This window comes from Marmota marmota, unplaced genomic scaffold, assembly GCF_001458135.2.
Source record: "Marmota marmota marmota unplaced genomic scaffold, marMar, whole genome shotgun sequence".
NCBI classification, from domain to species: domain Eukaryota; kingdom Metazoa; phylum Chordata; class Mammalia; order Rodentia; family Sciuridae; genus Marmota; species Marmota marmota.
Genome location: NW_025999960.1, coordinates 3,996,117 through 4,013,278, shown reverse-complemented (window position 1 = coordinate 4,013,278; position 17,162 = coordinate 3,996,117). Strand labels below are relative to the sequence as shown.

At 36.5% G+C, this 17,162-nt stretch overlaps 1 protein-coding gene across 5 annotated transcripts in view; it reads right to left on the bottom strand.

Annotated features, from left to right (window-relative positions):
- Positions 1-17,162, bottom strand: part of Bicd1 (BICD cargo adaptor 1) — a 230,738-nt gene that overhangs the window by 133,793 nt on the left and 79,783 nt on the right. The gene's annotated exons all lie outside the window — the stretch shown is intronic.

Genomic DNA, 17,162 nt, shown 5'->3' with positions numbered 1-17,162 from the left:
GTGGCTCAGAGGTGGAGTGCTTGCCTAGCACGTTTGAGGCCCTGGGTTCAATCCTCAGCACCACATAAAAATAAACAAAAAATAAAACTATTGTGTCCAACTCAAAAATAAATATTATAAAAAAGGGGGGCTGGGGATGTGGCTCAGTGGTTAAGCTTCTAGGTTCAGACCCCAGTAACCCCCCTCAAAAAAATCCCACAAATATTTCCCAGAAAGAAAATAATAGCTTCACTAGCTTTCTAATACATTAGCCTAATGTCAGACCAATTATGAACAAGTGCCCTTCAAAGAGAAAATCATCAAACAACATTCAAATGGCCCAGTACCACAAAGACATTGAAATGTAATCTCTGTAAGAAAACATGTATCTATTTATTTGTGCAGAAAGAAATCTAGGAGAATAAACTAGAAACTAAACAAGTTGGTTGTCTCCAGGGGATAGTGGGAATGGGGTGAAAAGACTGGGGGAATGAAATGTACTGCAGGGAAGAAGGGGTGCAATGGATTCTCTGGTTATGCCTTCTCAAATAGTCTGACTCCTAGAATGACAGTAATGCTTCACATGCCTCACAAATATACATTAGAAATCAACCTCTATGTGCTGTGGAAACCCAAAATAGAACACAAATAGTATAAGGACAAACCCAACTGTATTATAACTGAATAACAAAGTCACACCAGAAGGTATATGGAATAAAAATCAAAGCTTAGCATTTTAGAAAATATTTTTACTATATACTATGAGGTTAAAGACAACATGGACACTGAGGGCAGTGGTGCACACCTGTAATCCCCGTAGCTCAAGAGACTGAGGTAGGAGGTTTGTGAGTTCAAAGCCAGCCTCAGCAATTTTGCAAGACCCTAAGCAACTCGGTGAGACCCTGTGTCTAAATAAAATATGAAAAGGGTTGGGGTTGTGGCATGTGGCTCAGTGGTAAAGTACCCCTGGGTTCAATCCCTGGTACCAAAAAAATAAATAAATAAACAAATATATTTTAAAATTTAAATTAAAAAAAGACAACATGGACTTCCTCAAAACACTATATAATCTAGCTGATGAAGTTGTTTCTCATAGAGATTATGAAAGCAATGTTTCTCATTGTTGGAGAAAGGAGCCGCAAATAAAGAAGGGAGAAATTGAGAAGAAAACCAGTGGTGGAGGAAGTTATCAGGATAAACATGATTTAATAGGTAAATAAATATTCATAGATAGGGAGAGAGAAAGGCTTCTCAAAGGTGTGCATATTCACACACACACACTTCCCAGCTCTGTCAGCTGTGGGGCCCAGAAGCAATGGCATGCCAGTAGAAATAAGCACACCCAGCACCCAGATTTTGTTCCTCAATATCAATCTCCAATAAAAAGAGAAAGGCTCTTTGGAAAAATTGGTCCTAGGGTTGGAGTACAATGAGCTTGGCATGTCTGTGATAGCCAAGAGTAATAAAATGCTTTTTAAAAAACAATGGGGAGGGCTGGGGTTGTGGCTCAGAGGTAGAACACTCACCTAGCATGCATGGGGCACTGGGTTCGATCCTCGGCATCATAGAAAATAAAGATATTGTGTCTACATATAATTTAAAATATACATATTTAAAAAAAACAATGGGGAGGGGCTGGGGTTGTGGCTTGTCTATCATGTGCAATGCTCTGGGTTCGATCTTCAGCACCACATAAAAACAAATAAATAAAATAAAGGTTTTGTGTCCATCTACAACTAAAAAAAATTTTTTTAAAAAACAAAAATAAAAACAATGAGGAGACTGGCATGGCATCACACACCTGGAATTCCCACAACTCAGGAAGAAGGTCAGGAAGATCACAAGTTCATGGCCAGTCTGGGCAACTTAGTTAAGACCCTCTCTCAAAAAATATAAAAGAACTGGAGTATAGCTCAATGATGGAGTGCTTGCCTAGCATGTGCAAGGCCCTGAGTTCAATCCCCAGGACCACATCTTGAGATGTGGTCTCACACTGGGTTGAGAGCCTACATCTTGGGAGCAAATTTTTACCACTCCCACATCAAATACAGCACTAATCGGTAGGGTATACAAAGAACTAAAAAAGCTAACCACCAAAAAGACAAATAGCCCAATCAATAAATGGGCCAAGGAACTGAACAGGCACCTCTCAGAAGATGATATACAGTCAATCAACAAATATATGAAAAAAATGTTCAATATCTCTAGCAATTAGGGAAATGCAAACCAAAACTATCTAAGATTTTATCTCACTTCAGTCAGAATGGCAGCCATTAAGAATACAAACAACAATAAATGTTGGCAAGGATGTGGGGGAAAGGACACACTCAAACATTGGTGGTGGGACTGCAAATTGGTGCAGCCAATATGGAAAGCAATATGGAGAATTCTTGGAAAACTAGAAATGAAACCACTATTTGACCCAGCTATCCCACTCCTTGGTCTATACCCAAAGGACTTAAAAACAGCATACTACAGGGACACAGCCATATCAATGTTTATAGCAGCACAATTCACAACAGCTAAACTGTGGAACCAAACTAGATGCTCTTCAGTAGATGAATGGATAAAAAAAAATGTGGTATATATACACAGTGGACTATTTTACTCAGCAATAAAAGAGAATAAAATCATGGCATTTGCAGGTAAATGGATGGAGCTGGAGAATATAATGCTACATGAAGTTTGCCAATCCCCCCAAAACAAAGGTTTTCTCTGATATAAGGAGGCTGATTCATAATAGGGTTGGGAGAGGGAACATGGAAGGATTAGACGAACTCTAGATAGGGCAAAGGGGTGGGAGGGGAAGAGAGGGAGCATGGGGGTAAAAAAATATGTTGGAATGAGATGGACATCATTACCCTAAGTATATATATGAAGACATGAATGGTGTGAATATACCTTGTATATAACCAGAAATATGAAAAATTGTGCTCTATATGTGTTATATGAATTGTAACGCATTCTACTGTCATATACAACAAATTAGAATAAAAACTAAATATATATATATAATATATACATATAAATAAATATATATATATATATATATATATATATATATATATATATAAATAAAATTATTTTATTGTTCAAATCATTCCAAATCCATATACATATATATATGGATTTGGAATGATTTGAACAATAAAATAATTATAATAATGCATTATAATCCACTGAAAAAACTAAAAATGCATGAGCACATATTGATATAATAACTGAATAAATGGTTATTATATCAATAGTTATTTCTTACAGTAGATTCTAATAATATGAAAGAAATGATAGAAATAAACTAAATCAGCATTTGGACAAACATCAAGTAATAACTAGTGTAGAAAAGAATCATTCAGGGGCTGAGGTTGTGGCTCAGTGGTAAAGCACTTGCCTAGCATGTGTGAGGCACTGAGTTCGATTCTCAGCACCACATACAAATAAACAAAATAAAGGTCCATCAACAACTAAAAAATATTTTAAAAAAAAAAGAATCATTCAAATAACCTAAAATTTGGGGGGAAAGTATTATGAGAAATAAGGTATTTGCAAAATCTTAAAGTATCTCCCCTCAAGATACTTACTAATTCCAAATGGGAAAATAATAACTTTAAAGTGAAAAAGAATTGGGAGACACCACCTTAACTAAGTGATCAAAAGTTAGATCAACTATGAGACATAGATGTCACATACCCACTAACGTATGTTAAGAAGCACAACATCACAACATCATTGTGTTTGGAGGTGATGTTTGTTCAGGGGTATTCCTGCCCAAAAGCATAAGCCAATTCTTACCATAAAACATCAGACAAACCCAAAGAGGGAGACATTCTACAAAACTGTTGGCCAGTACTCTTCAATATTATGATGGTTATAAAAAATGGAGAAAGACTCATCCAGATTAGACGAGAACAAGAAGACATGACGAAGTGCTGGATGGGGTGCTGGACTGTTTATTCTGAACCTGAAAACAGACGCTGCTAGAAACTATGGTCTATATACACAATGGAGTTTTACTGAGCCATAGAAGAACAAAATTAAGGCACTTGCTGGTAAATGGCTGGAACCAGAGAATATCATGCTAAGTGAAATAAGCTTGACTCAGAACAGCAAGGGTTCAATTTTTGTCTCATATACAGAAACTGGGGTGAGGGAGATTTTCAAAAGGCAGGAGTCTCACAAAAACAGGAGGGAGACCAACAGAGTAGAGAAAAGGGGATTGAGAGGAGAGGAAAAGGGAAGAGAATGGGAAATTACTGGGGAACAAAATCTATCATATGCTATGACCATGTACAAATATACTGCACTCTGTATTATAATTACGTAAACATGATTATATCATTAATAATAACTATATTATTAATATCATTAAAATGATTAATATAATTAATAATAATAACAGAAGGGAAATCAGTAGAGCACAGCAACAGATCAGGGAAAGGAAGAGGGGAGAGAAAGGGAAGGTACTGGGAAATAAGATTGATCAAATTATATTATACACATATATGAATAGACATAATGAATTCTACTATTATATATAATTATAATGCACTAATAAAAAAGGCACTGGTAGGATGGCTAATAAAATGTAGCAGGTTCTTTAGATTGGGTAATAATATTGTATCAGTGTCAGTCTCTGGTTTCCACAGTTGCAGCATGGTTATGTAAGATGGTAACACTTGGGGGAGCTGCATAAAGATTATGTGGAAATCTGTGTAGCATTTTAGCAACTGCTCTACATCTAAAGTTATTTCAAAATAAAAAGCTAGTATACACATGGTCTCTGCCCTACAGGACTTTGCAGATCTGATAAAATACTGGCACAGGGTTATGGAAGAATATCAAAGACATGAACACCAAAGAAGTGCTATATTCATTGAGAAGACTATGGTTTCATGATGTGCCACAATATCATTACATTTTGAAATTTAAAATGCTCCTGGATCATGCTGTAGTCTGTGAAAATACTAGACCAGAATTGGCCCATGAAACTCCATCTCACATTTGTTATACTGTTAATCTGAAGGCAAAAAAGATATGTGTTAATTACTGTAAGGGACATCTGATAATAGGAGATAGCATGATTTAGTGATTTTAAAGATAATCTGGGTCTTCTCTTAAATACTACTCATAGAAATACAACATTTAAAAATAATGCCCTGGGGAGGGATTATGGGAGTAGGAAAGATGGTGGAATGAGATGGACATCATTACCCCAGGTACATGTATGATTGCACAAACGGTGTCTCTATACCATGTACAACCAGAGAATTGAAATGCTGTGCTTCATTTGTGTACGATGAATTGAAATGCATTCTGCTGTCATGTACAACTAAGTAGAACAAATAATAATAATAATAATACCCTAAAAAAGCAAGGTCTTAGTAAGACTATATTTTGAATGTCAACAAAATCAAATATGGGTCCTAAGCACCGGCTAAGAGCAAAGTCTTCCAATATAGGTGTTCTCCTGTGCACAGAATACTCCTGGCGCTTGGCTTGTTCAACCTCTGGACAGAAATGAATTCCTGAGTAGTTAGATAATCATGTATGGTGATAAGCACATAAAATCATGAACAGATGAAAAATTGTATTTGGAGGTGATGTTTGTTCGGCTACTCAATTGTAATGAACAGACTCTGTGAGGTCAATTCTTAATTGATTATCCATTGAAATACCTCCAGAGCGAGGAAGGTTCTGGCAGCAACTATCCCCACAGTGGGCAGGCGAGTCTTTCTGCAGCCTCTTGCCCTGCTAAAGGATCCCTGACTCTGTAGTCAGGTATTGGTAAAATCTAACATTATCATGAACTGTGTGTCACGAGCCTCAGCTAGCTTCTTTTACACAACTATTTCCCCATTATGGGTACAAAAAACTTGAAACATCTGCCAAAGGGCCATTTTCTTTACGCTGCCTCAGTAAAATCTGTTGGCTTGGGCACTCTATAGCTCTTGGTTGAAACAACTCCCAACATCTTCATGGAAAGTAAATTTATTATTCCAACCTTAATGTAAAGTTTTCAAATACCTGTACTCTACATCGAGCACCAAAGGAGATAAAAAATATTTTTCTCAGATATAGACATTGAATGGGTTTTCAAAAAAGAATCAAGAATTAAAATTTCAAGTATAAAATTTTGATGAATATTTTATTTGTTGTTATTGTAGTCCAGAAACTTTAAACGAACATATGGGTTTCTGAAATTAGTCATTATTTTAATGAAGAACTTGGCCCTTCAATGGACCTGATTTGAAAAATGATCAAAGTGCAAAATGTAAACTAAGGACATGACTCGTGTTTTTTACTTGAAATAGCAAAATAATACCAATTCTGCACAGGCGAGAGATGCCCCATGATCCACATTTGCCAATGAGAGCTAACACTACTCAGAAACTATCTGCTTTTTTTAAAAAAGGGAGAGTGAGCCAGATGCAGTAGTGTACATCTATAATCCCAGATATTTGGGAGGCTGAGGCAGGAGGATCACAGGTTTGAGGCCAGCCTGGGCAACTTAGCAAAACCCTGCCTCAAAATAAAACAGAAAAGGATTGGAGATGTAGCTCAAAGTACAATGCTCCTGAGATTAATCCCCAGTACTGGAAAAAAACAAAAGAAAGAAAAAGAAAAAGAAAAGAAAGAAAGAAAAGAAAAAAAAAAAGTAAGGGTGAAGGAGGAAATACTCCTATTTTATCTAATTCCTAATTGCCAATGTCTGGAATCAGGCATGACAGTCACTGATATCTATCGTTCAGTCACTTATTAAAGTTGATATACCAGACCTGTCTGGCTCACCAGGCACCTCCTTCCTCCATCACCAATGGTCTCATCAATCTTTTTCATCAATCTTTTTCAAGGCTACTGAAGCTACAAAACCTGGCTTGAACCACAAAACCAGCTTCAATGTCCTTTTACAGGCAAACTGAAGTAGGCATGCTTCTAATTATTTTTTATTGAGACGGCAAATTCCTTTTAGGTACTACAATAATTTTGTGGGTATTTTGTTTTAAATCAATTGAGGCAAATTAATATTTCTAAACAGTTTTAGCATGTTCTACGACTTATCATAGTGTACGTAGTTATAATTGCACACTTCTTTTAATATATTCCATTGCAATGGACCAAAGTTGCTTTACTTATTAGCATTAAGTCCAATTAGCTATATAATAAGCACTTTTTTCTCCTTCTACTTATATGACTTCTTAATCCAAAGAAAAATGATATTTATGTCTTCATGCTCTGGATAACATATTAATTATGAAGTATAATTTTCATAACTATTTCTCTTCATAATATGAGAGGCAAATTTTCAATGAGAAAATTTAATAATATCACTTGAACTTCAGTAAGCATCCTTGCTTACAAAATGTTAATTCTTTCATCTTAAAAACTGGCAGAAAGTGTACTAGGTCACTCAAGGACATGAGACAAAATATTTTTAATTTGAAACTGCAAAATAATACTTACATTCATTCATTCATTCATTTATTCTTCACTCCACAGATTAACAGAGCACTATACTATACCAGGAACTGGTGGATACCAGTGTTCTAGGCATGGTTTACCACAGTGTTCTAGATAATCTCTCTCATCCAGAGCATGCATTCCAGTGAAACATAAACAAATAAATCAATAATAAGTGTGTGACATAATGATGGAAAAATTCTAAGGAAAAAAAATGAAAGGCAAGTCCAATGGAGCTTCCTAAAATGACCTATCTGTATTGTCCAATGTGGTCACTGTATCTATGTGTGCTCTTCAAGTACGGCTAGCAGAACCAAAGTACTGATTTTTAAGTTTTATACAATTTTAATAGTAACATGGCTAGTGGCTACTGTGTTAAAAAGTGCAGGGATTGAGGGTTACACAGGAGCAGAGAGAGGGAGCCTCGTTTAGAGACGGTGGTCAGGGAAGAGATTCCAACCAAGTCAAAGAATGACCTAGAACCGGCCTTTCCCCAGAGGAGCCAGCCTACATTTTAATGTTGCTAAGCAAGAATTATAGCAGTGTCATGTTGTCTCATTAAGACTGTCAGTGGCCAGGCATGGTGGTATACACCTGTAATCTCAGCAACTCAGGAGGCTGAGGGCAAAAGAATCTCAAGTTCAAGGCCAGTCCCAGCAACTTAGCAAGACCCTGTCTCAAAATAAAATTTAAAAGGCTGGGGATCCGTAGCTCAGTGTAGAGTGCTCCTTGGTTCAGTTCCCAGCAAAAATTACTATCAGTGGCAGTTCATGAAAAGCTTTCCAATAGCACTTCACGATCTGAGTGTTCCAGCAAATATTTAGAAATGATTCAACTTGTAGGATTAAACTTGCCAACACTTTCCTTCTTACAAGTTCCAATGAGCTAGATCAACTTCCCCAATGAACCAGTTTACCTTCTGTGAATACACTACAAAAATAACTTGACCAATTATATTTCTGTTGCCTCAGCTGACAGGAAATAAATACCAATCATTAAAATACCTTTATGTTTTTGGTATAACTCTCTCCTGTTTTCTCTCTAATATTTTGAGTTTCATCGCATTTGTCCCATTATGTTGGCTTCTTTTATTTTAATCTACTTTGAACACTTTGGGAGTAGAAATGATGTGAGTTATAATCCTATCATGAGTTAAAATGTTTAATTACTGTCTATTTTTAATGAAGTCTTTTTTTAAAAAAGGTCCATGTTAAAGAAGTTTGAAAGTTTGAGGACTGAAAGCTCTTCCAAGGATTCATTCTCATTCCATGGAAAACACTGAATCCAAGGGATCTGATAAGGTACACCCCAAAAAATGGAAAGAATTTAGCTAAACTTATTACAACTGAGAAGTGTCTCCCAAACCACTATATTCCAGCAGCAGAGACTTAGAAGGTATGATCCAATTGGAAAAGACCACACTTTTGCTCAGGCAACCCAGAAATATCCAGTTAGTAGAAATTGGTTCCCATGCTCACAGAGTTTAAAAGTTATTAGGCAACATGAGGTTTCCCCAACAAAAACAAGCCAGGTCCTTGAAAGAGAAGATGCACTCCTAAGAGGCCAAAAAAAGTTAAGAGGATGAGCTTCTGAACTGTAGTAACTCTGCCCAACTTAGTAGCTGTGGCATTGGGCAAGTTACTCAACATTCTGCACCTCAGGATTCTCATCTGTAAAATGGGAATAATAATAGCTTCTATGTCATAGTTTAATTGTAAGGCTTAAAAGGGAAAATCTATGTTATCATTTGGAAGAGTTTTTGAGACAAAAATAGTAAGTGCTCAATAACTGTTCATGCTTTGAAATCAAGGGCATTTGGGTTTAAATCTGCCTCCTCTGAAATCCTTTTTTTTTGGTGCAGTATTCCATTTTAAACTCAGAGTGGCTTACCATTGAGCTACACCCCCAGTTCTTTTTATTTTATTTTGGAAGACAGGGTCTTGCCAAGTTGTTAAGACTGATCTGGATCTTGCAATCCTTCTGCCTAAGCCTCCACAGTTGCTGAAATCACAGACATGTGCCACCACACCTGGCCTTCTCTGGAATTTTTGGCAACAAATTTAATTTCTATTTCAGTCATTTTATGTATAAAATAAGAATAGTAACATTTATCTAAAAGGTAAGACTATACTAGTTTAGCTAGGTGTAATGGCATGGGCCTTGGGAGGCTGACATAAAAGGATCACTTGAGCCTATTAAATTCAGGACAGCCTGAGCAACACAGCAAAACCATCTCTTAAAGTTAAAAAAAAAAAAAAAAGCTAGGCCTTGGGGATATTTGATAAGAGGTACAAAACTCATAGCAAATGCCTCTGCACAGTAAACGCCTAGTAAGTGTTAGCCCCCATCCTCTTCTTTCCTGCCCTTAGTAAGTCTCAGACCTGACCCTGGCAGGCCACTTCCTCCCTTGGTGTTAAGCTTCTGCTTGGACTTGTGCAAGACATACATGGGAAACATTGAACCTCTTACTACAAGGGGACCTCTGATCTATCTTTCTTCTCATGAAGCGACCAAATATGTAAAAAGACTAGGAGTAATTTCTTAAGGCATAGGCTTAAAGGACTTTTGATTGCTGACTTTTGATTCCTAGTTTTGCATTCTGCAAACCATTTTTCAATTACCATAAAACTGAAATATATGCATTTAACTTGAGATTATGTTTTTTAAAAAAAACAATATATGACATATTATCAACTGACTTAATCATCACGCTATGTGGCTACAGAACATTATTCTAATAAATAACATATCATATTTTCTATACTTCCTACATGCTCTACCATAATCTGGTTTAATGACCCTGATTTTTCTCAGTGTAACACCTAACAACAGCCTCCTATTCAAATATTCATCTACTTAAAGCCTGAGTTTTTTTTCTATACTCAATGGCTTATAATTGGCACCTCTGTCTTGCCTAACAACCTCCCTTTTAACGTGATTTTTCTAAATGTTGTTGTTATATGTTAAATACACATAAAAGAAAATTTGTAATAAAACATAAGCACAAAAATAGAACAAAAATGAATTTCTGTAATTTAAGAAATAGACCAAGACCCATCAGCTTCAAAAGCCTCTATGTACCCACCTCGGTCCTATCTTCTTCACTGTATCCCAACCCCTCCCCAAGAAGACACCATCCAAAATTTTGTACTTATCATTTTCTTTATAGTTGACCACATATGTATTTATCTGTAAATATTGTATAATGTTGTTTTTACAATTCATACAATGAAATCCTTCTATATGTATCCTTTTGCAATTTGCTTTTCTAATGCAAGCTTAAATTTCTACAATTCAGACATTTATTAGTTGTTCATTTTTACATTTATTAGTTTATACATTTATATATTTATACATTTATTAGTTGTTCATATGTGTAGTTCTTTTTCATTGTTATAGTCTCATACATAAATATATATTATTCTAATAATCCATTCCCTTGATAATGGATGACTGGATTATTTCAAGTTTTTTGCTGTTATAAACAATGTAGCTATGAACAACATTTTCATGCATGCCTCCTAGTAGGCTAGTATTTCTAGTATTTCTCAAAATATATTTGGGGAAGGAAGAGTTTTATTTCCAATCTTTGGCAGACTCACATTTTTTTGTAAAACACAATAAAAATAAGTTACTATAAGCCTACACATACCATGCGACTCTGCTGTTCCACTCTTAGGTATATAATTACCCAAGACAAATGAAAGCATATGACCACATAGAGATTTGTACAAAATGATTCGTAGCAGCTTTATTTGTAATAGTCCCAAACTGGAAACAACTCTGATTCCATCAATAGGTGATAAATGAGTGTATATCCATACAATGGAATAGTACTTGGCAATAAAAAGGTAATGAACTACTGATACATTCAACCACAAGGATGATTTGCAAAATAATTATGCTTAGTAAAAAAAGCCAACAAGAGTATATTCTCTAAAAATCCCATTTATAGGAAATTCTAGAGAATGTAAACTAATCTACAGTGACAGAAAGATCAGTGGTGGCTCTGAGAAGGAGGAAGAGATCAGGAGGTTGTAAAGGGTGTGGGGTGTCAAAAAGAAAAAATTACAAAGAGGTAAGCAATGTTTTAAAGAATGATGGATATGAGGGGAGGAGAGGGGAGGGGGGATAGTAGAGGATAGGAAAGGCAGCAGAATACAACAGACACTAGTATGGCAATATGTAAATCAATGGATGTGTAACTGATGTGATTCTGCAATCTGTATATGGGGTAAAAATGGGAGTTCATAACCCACTTGAATCTTGATATATCAAGAACTATGTAATGTTTTGAACAACCAACAATAAAAATTAAAAAAAAAAAAGAATGATGGATATGTTCATCACCTTGGTTATGGTAATGATTTCATGGGTGGATGCTTATGTCAAAACTTACCAAATTGCATATTTTACAAGCTGGGGATATAGCTCAGTGGTAGAGCATTTGCCTAGAATGTATGAGGCCATACATTGATTCCCAGAACTACATACACACAAAAAAGTATACTTTAAATATGTAGTTTATTATATGTTAATAACTAAAAAAAACACCATAAAATAGTAACTTACTAAAAAAATGAAAAAAATGGCAAAAGTCATGGTTTTTTATTAAATTTGACAAAATTATATATCAATAAACTTAAGAAAAAAAGAAAAAGATCATAAATCTGTACCATTATTCACCGCAAGTATGATTAATATAATCTGTACTTATCTTGATGCAGACCTGTAGGAAATAATTTCCAAGCCAGCAGTGGTCCCCAGTTACAATTGAGTAGCACTGTCCTAAGCTACATGAGCAACAGGGTCTCTAGTGGTGCTTCTCAGCCAATAATTATTTGGCTGTTAGAATTACCCAGGGAGCTTTGTCATTTTAACTTCATTTTTTTCCCTTTTTTGGGGGGGGCACACAGAAGTGTCTCTCTGTTCCCCAAGTTGGCCTTGAACTCACAATTGATCTTCCTGCCTTCACTTTCTTGAGTGGCTAGGATTACAAGTGCAGGCCACCATGCTTGGCTCAACTAGGGACCTTTGTAGAAAGTAAGACAGGCCTGGGAATGCAGCTCCATCATAGAGTATGTGATTAGCATGTGCAAGGCTCCATCCCCAGCACAGAGGGAGGAGAGGAGGGAGGGAGGGAAGGAAGAGGTTCCGTCTCCAAATGCTCTGTGGTAACTTATTTGGGATGGAGATTCCCAGTGTTCTTGGTTCAAGGATTGGCATGTCAAGTTTTTCACAGCATCCCTGGAACAAATATGTAATAATTCTGTTGAAATAGTCAGGGTCAAACAACTTACGTCTTTATATTCTAACAACACTGTTTGAAAAAGCTGTATAAAAATTTTGAAAGAAAAGTGATATTTTTATTTCATTCTTTTTATTTATTTTTTTGGCAGACACAACATCTTCATTTTATTTTTATGTGGTGCTGAGGATCGAACCCAGCACCCTGCGCATGCCAGGCGAGCGAGCTACTGCTTGAGCCACATCCCCAGCCCTTATTTCATTCTTAAATAACTACAATCATCTACTATTGCAACGTGTGCACCCGCACCGCACTCTACAGCTTCTCAAACCCTGGCATCGGATTGGACTCCACCGTCCTGGTTTTCTTTTCCACAGTGATTTTCTTTAGGCATCTGCTTTAATCATAGCAATCACTGAAAACCTTTTATGCTAGAAAAGACTGCCGCATGGACTAATTATTGAAACTGCACTGAACCGTCTTGAGCTAGTAGTTCACATAATGTCCAACAGACAGATGCCAAGTGTCACTGAGTTTGCTTGAATATAAAATATCCCACAGTCCTCTATGGTTTGCTGTGGTGCCCAGGACACTTGGAAACACAATTGGGAACCACAGGCCTGGCATAAGTCTCAGCTATGTTTTTCCTTGAAATCTTAATGTGGCACTGAAAATCACTGCTCTAAGCTTGGACCAGATGCTAAATGGCTGCACTGTGTCAGCATCAGTTCTTGACAAGGCTGCTGACTCCAATGCGCTATACTAATACATACTGCCATGAGCAGCACCAACAAGTCCCTCTTGCTACCTATCCTTACTGTTAGTGTGAAGACTAAAACTTTTGCCACCCTGAAATCTGTGAAATAGTTTCACCTGGCAGGTTTAATTTGCATTTCCCTATTAATAAAATTAAACATTTTCATACTTTTACTAACCATTCACTATTCTATTTCTGTAACTTCTATCCAAAGCTTCTGTCATTTTTTTCTCCAGAGAGCCTTTTTTTCTTCTTTTTCTTTTAAAATTGGTTTTATTTTTTTAAACACATGACAGCGGAATGCATCACAATTCTTATTACACATATAGAACAATTTTTCATACTTCTGCTTGAATATAAAGTATGTTGACACCAATTCATGTCTTCATACATATACTTTGGATGTCTATCACATTCCACCATCCTTGCTACTCCCCTGCCCCCTCCCTTCCCCTCCCTCCCCTCTGCCCTATCTAGAATTCATCTAATCCTCCCATGCTCCCCCTCCCTACCCCACTATGAGTCAGCCTCCTTATATCAGAGAAAACATTTGGCATTTGTTTTTTTGGAATTGTCTAACTTCACTTAGCATCATCTTCTCCAATGCCATCCATTTACCTGTAAATGCCATGATTTTATTCTCTTTTATTGCTGAGTAAAATTCCATTGTGTATATATGCCACATTTTTTTATCCATTCATCCACTGAAGGGCATCTAGGTTGGCTCCACAGTTTAGCTATTGTAAATTGTGCTGCTATAAACATTGATGTGGCTGTGTCCCTGTAGTATGCTGTTTTTAAGTCCTTTGGATACAGTCCGAGGAGAGGGATAGCTGGGTCAAATGGTGGTTCCATTCCCAGATTTCCAAGAAATCTCCATACTGCTTTCCATATCGGCTGTACCAATTTGCAGTCCCACCAGCATTGTATGAGTGTACCTTTTCCCCCACATCCTCTCCAACACTTATTGTTGTTTGTATTCTTAATATAGCTGCCATTCTGACTGGAGTGAGATGGTATCTTAGAGTAGTTTTGATTTGCATTTCTCTAATTGCTAGAGATGATGAACATTTTTTCATGTATTTGTTGATTGATTGAATATCCTTTTCTGTGAAGTGTCTGTTCATATCCTTGGCCCATTTATTGATTGGGTTATTTGTTTTTTTGGTGTTTAGCTTTTTGAGTTCTTTATATACCCTAGAGATTAGTCAGAGAGCCTTTTTTTTTCCTTTATTAATTTACCAGTTATACATATGACAAATACCTTCCCCAGTCTTATTTATTTTTTTATTTATTGGTACTGCGGGGATTGAACCCAGAGGTGCTTTACTACATCCCCAGCCCTTTTTTATACTGTATTTAGAAACACTAAGTTTCTTAGGACCTCACTTAATTGCTGAGGTTGGCATTAAACTCACAATCCTCCTATCTCAGCCTCCAGAGTTGGGGGATTACAGGCAGGTGCAACCAGGCCCAGCTCTTTCCCCAGTCTTTTTTTTTTTAATATTATTTTTAGTTGTAGATGGACACAATACCTTTATTTTGTTTATTTATTCTTATGTGGTGCTGAGGATCCAACCCAGTGCCTCATACTTGCTAGGCAAGCGCTCTACCACTGAGCCACAACCCCAGCTCCTTCGCTCCCCCAGTCTTTATGGCTTGTTTCTCACTTGTTTGGCAATGCTTTTGATGAGATGAAGTCCTGTTTATAAAGGATGGGTTTCTGTTCCCCAGGTTTTCATCAGTTATGTATATGTATATATAAAACAAATATTTTCTGCCAGTTTGTGACCTCCTTCCTCCATCCCCACTCCTATTCTTTTAGTTGTGGCTTTTGATAATGTCCTTGCTTTTAAATTAGTCTAATGGCCAACCCTTTCTCCTATGGCTAGCACTATCTTTGTCTCATTTAAGAAATCCTCCCCTCCCCCCAAGTTCATAAATCTATTCTCCTTTATTTCCTGCCAAAAGTTTAAAAGTTTTGCCTTTTATATTTAAGTTCCTTAATCTACCTGAAATTGATTTCTGTGGATGGGATGAAGTACCGATCTATTTTAATTATTTTCTATATGAATAATCAATTTCCCTCGCACCATTTAATGCACTGCCCCTCCCTTCCCACTTATGTGGACTGCCAAGTCAGCCGTAAATCTTATTGACAGAGTGTGTCTGTTTCCAGGCTAGCCTGTAACGTCCCAGGGATGTGGATAAGGTACTGAGGTGAAGGACAGTTCCTATGAGAAGGAAGGGGAACATTATATCATCTACATCTTAGTCATTAAGTTAGTTATACTTTGAATTTTCTGCTTCAAACTGGATGCTGTTACTAAGGTAGCCTAAAGCCAATCTAATGACGAAAACAGTGGCTTTGTACAAAAGGAGCAAAGCCATACTGGTGCTGAATGTATCAAACCTTTTTTCATTATGTAAGTAATGTGTGTGTGTGTGTGTGTGTGTGTACATTTATATATGTGTGTGTGTATATATACACATATATAAGATTAATGAAAATGTAATACACAAATCAGCAAAAAAAAGAAAAAGAAAAAAAATTACCTCTTATAGCAATTTTCCTGCCCCACCCCCACAAATTTTGTAAGTTCAAGTTCTCCACATCTTTGCTTACCATTGCCCACTAGCCCTGGAGATCCTAAATATTTGTTCTTCCCCATGTTTGAGCCTCAAACTAGGATCTGGTGTTCTACCTGGTGAAGTTGTCTCAACTACAAAGGATTCCATGTGCCCAAGTGGAGAGCCTTCCACCCTTTCTCTCACTAAAACTTCCCCAGGTTCCTAATATTTTGTTGCTGGCAGTGTGATACATGTCAAAAATCTTGGGATCAAATATGTTGAAAACTACTGGTCCCATAATTATCTGTATATGTTCAGTGTCATTTCTGAGGGTTCACATCAACTTCTTTTGGTTGGGTTAGAAGCTGGTCTCTTACGACAACAGCCATGATCCAAATACAGAGACTTCGAGAATCAGCACAAGGAAAAATACGTGTGCTCAGCAAGAAATTCCAAGAGACTGCTTGCTTTGCAGAGTGTCAATCCAGAAACAAAACTGAACTGCATACATTTTCTGATTATTATAACCAGAAAGAAATTCACATGTCTAATAGATTCCGTCTTTTTTCAACAAATAAGTACTAAATATATAGGCAAACTTTTTTCCTGGGTCTTGTCCCATGAGTGTCTTTGTCTTTAAAATGTAGATAAGATGAAATTATTTAAGTCATCATAAGTTATATTCTAGGTATCCATGTATAAAAGTAGTAAGTAATAAGGTTCACATTCTCTTTCCCAATTAAAAATCAAACCTTTCCCCTAGTAAAAAGTAAAGGAATATTTTTTTTCCCTTATTTTCCTCCTTTGCCCTTTCTTTTTACCATTACTCTTTCTTCCAATGAACATTCATTAAGTGCCCTATGTATTTAAGTGCCAAATTGCTGGCTTCATTATAGTGTATGAAAAAAATCTGGAGGATTTATTTATATGCATGTTTTGTATAAAAGCAAGTCTATCCCTTTCAAAGACAACTTGTTAAGCCATTCATTCCATTCAACTCAAGAAAACAGAGTGAAATCAGCTGAGGCTGTGACCTCACTACAAGGCCCCACATAATAGGAATATCTCAGAGGAAATTATCCTAGCTCAGGGCTCAGAAAAGGAAAGCCTTGTTTCAGAAGAAAGAACCATAGAAAGGAGGCTTTCTTT